The 2,478-nt window shown below is 39.7% G+C and overlaps 1 non-coding gene across 1 annotated transcript; it reads right to left on the minus strand.

Annotated features, from left to right (window-relative positions):
- Nucleotides 1-1,739: 1,739 nt before the first annotated feature.
- Nucleotides 1,740-1,848, minus strand: LOC136553148 (small nucleolar RNA R71). The gene has a single exon (XR_010783055.1). It is a non-coding gene; the product is annotated as a small nucleolar RNA R71 (small nucleolar RNA).
- Between the last annotated feature and the right edge of the window lie 630 nt (nt 1,849-2,478).

Raw genomic sequence — 2,478 nt, forward strand, 5'->3', positions numbered from 1 at the left:
GTTTCTAGTATAGGCTAGCTAGCAAGGTTCAAGTAGAGTGTGGGCTATTGCTCAGGATTCCAGATCTACTATCTTGAGACTGGTATAGCCATTGTATCTCTATATTTATGATTTTGTGCTACTTTAATATTATGTTACTATTTATTATGTTGCTAGTTTAGTCTAGTTATATGCTTGATATAGTTATGATTGATGATGAATCTTTGCATATGTTTACAAAGCCCTTAGCTCAGTACTCGAGTAAGTTAAGTGGTCAACATTATGTAAGCATGGTGCTTAGATATTGTTTGCCTATGGATGCATTCTACACTCTGGGTCATGTGGTAGATCGTAGATGTGACACTCCTATTGAGTGCTTTGTAGTCCACTCCCCATTTGTAGAGCAAGTAGAACACGGTTACAAAGGGAGACAAGCTCTGTTCTTGATCTTCCTTAGTAATGTTCCTTATGCATAGATCCAAAGTTAGTTATATTATAGATGAGAGTGTATATACTTGGGTGTACAAAAGAATTAGTAAATAATGAATGACTTAGGAATCTTTTGTTCTTAATGATCTCCTGCTTAGCCGTACTGCATTTTATGAGTCTCTATTTCTATTTCTAGAATACCATTATTACTTTACACTTATTATTTATTTATCATTTGACTCACCCCTGCCATAGCATGAGTGGTTTTATCATAAGTACATATACATTTGTCAATATCTCTATGACTACACAACTCCATATATCCTCCCTGTGGATAAAATATAAATAACGATACTTGGTATACTCCCGGGTGAAATGCTATAATGGTATATTATCTGTGCGCTTGCGGATACTTTAATATATCTATAATTTTCCTCTAAGTTTTCAAGTGTCATTTATAATTACCAACAACACATTTCTGGCATCATGCTAGGGATGATAACTTAGTAAAGAGTGATGCTAAGAAATGTCAACACTAGGTAATACCAACAAGCATCTAAAACAATAGGTGGCTACTAAAACAAGTGACAAGTTAATAAAGTAATGTTAGCAGATGTAGGTAAGCAATAGGTGGCTACTAAAACAAGTGATAAGTTAATAAATATCAACAAGCATTTATGGCACCGTTGCCAGGGAAGGTAGCTAGGCAAAGGAAGTATTGATAAACTTATACTTATTGATGTGATCGAGATAACCATTGACCCCTGCTCAAGCAGGATTACCTTTGTTTTGTCTACTTTTGTATCTTATGCAAGGTAATGTATGACCAGTTTTGACCTTTCGATAAACTACGTTGAAGATTTAGAAGCATTAATTTAGAGAAGCTAGAGCTAAACTCAAGAAAGTCTCAGCTTTGGAACCAAAAGACAACGAGATAAGGCGCAGGTTCACACCAAAATTTGAAGCCATGGCTAACAAGACTCTGCATGAATTCTCTGCTCCAACTACCGCCAACATCTAGGCTAGGCCAATAATCAATGTTTTGGACAATGGATTCGAGCTCAAGCCGGCTCTCATCAACATGGTGCAAGCAAGCCAGTTTTGTTGGAAGGCACATGAAGATGCGAGTGCTCATCTCCAACACTTCCTAGAGATCTGCGGCACTTTCACCATCAAAGGAGTGACCAAGGATGCCATATTACTTTGCCTCTTCCCATTCTCACTCTTGGGGAAGGCGAAGCAGTGGTTCTATGCCAATAAAGATAGAAATACTATATGGGATAACTGCTCCACTACCTTCCTAGCCAAGTTCTTTCCCATAGGCAAGACTAATGCTCTGCATGGGAGAATTTCAAGCTTTCAACAACAACATGATGAATCTATCCCTGAGGCATAGGAACGTTTCCAAGATTACATATTAGAATGCCCTCACCATGGGATGGAGAATTGGCTACTCATGTAGATATTTTACCATGGGTTGACCAATAGTACCCGCGAGACTATGGATGATGCTGTTGGTGGTGCATTCCTATCACTCACACTCCTAGCTGCGATAGCTCTCATAGCGAAGATGGCCTCCAATCAAGGTTGGAATTAAGAACATGTTTAGACTCGTAACAGAGGTGGAGGTATGCATCAACTCATGGAGGTAGAGATGTTGTCTGCCAAGATGGACCTGCTAATGAAGAAGCTCAAAGGCTGAGCTAATGAGAAGCAAGAAGTCATGCACATTCATGATTCCCGCATGACATGTAAAGTATGTGGAAACACTAGGCATTCAGGGAACAACTGTCCTGAAACCCAAGAGGATGTGAACTTTATCACCAAAGGAATCAAACCCCAAAGAATGGATGGGAGGAAGATGCAGCGCATGAAGAGCCTATGAAAGATGAACCTACTCTGCCTAAGTCAAGCCCACAGACCAAGCAGGTATGAAAAGAGAAGGTGATATCACCATCAGACACACCATCACAAGATGTGTAGCCGTCTAGGTCTCCATTGTTGAGACTAGATGATGCACCCGAAGACTGAAGGACTTTTCTCTAGGCAAGTCCTATCCAGAGGACTCAA

Source organism: Miscanthus floridulus, chromosome 4 (assembly GCF_019320115.1).
Source record: "Miscanthus floridulus cultivar M001 chromosome 4, ASM1932011v1, whole genome shotgun sequence".
In the NCBI taxonomy this organism is placed as follows: domain Eukaryota; kingdom Viridiplantae; phylum Streptophyta; class Magnoliopsida; order Poales; family Poaceae; genus Miscanthus; species Miscanthus floridulus.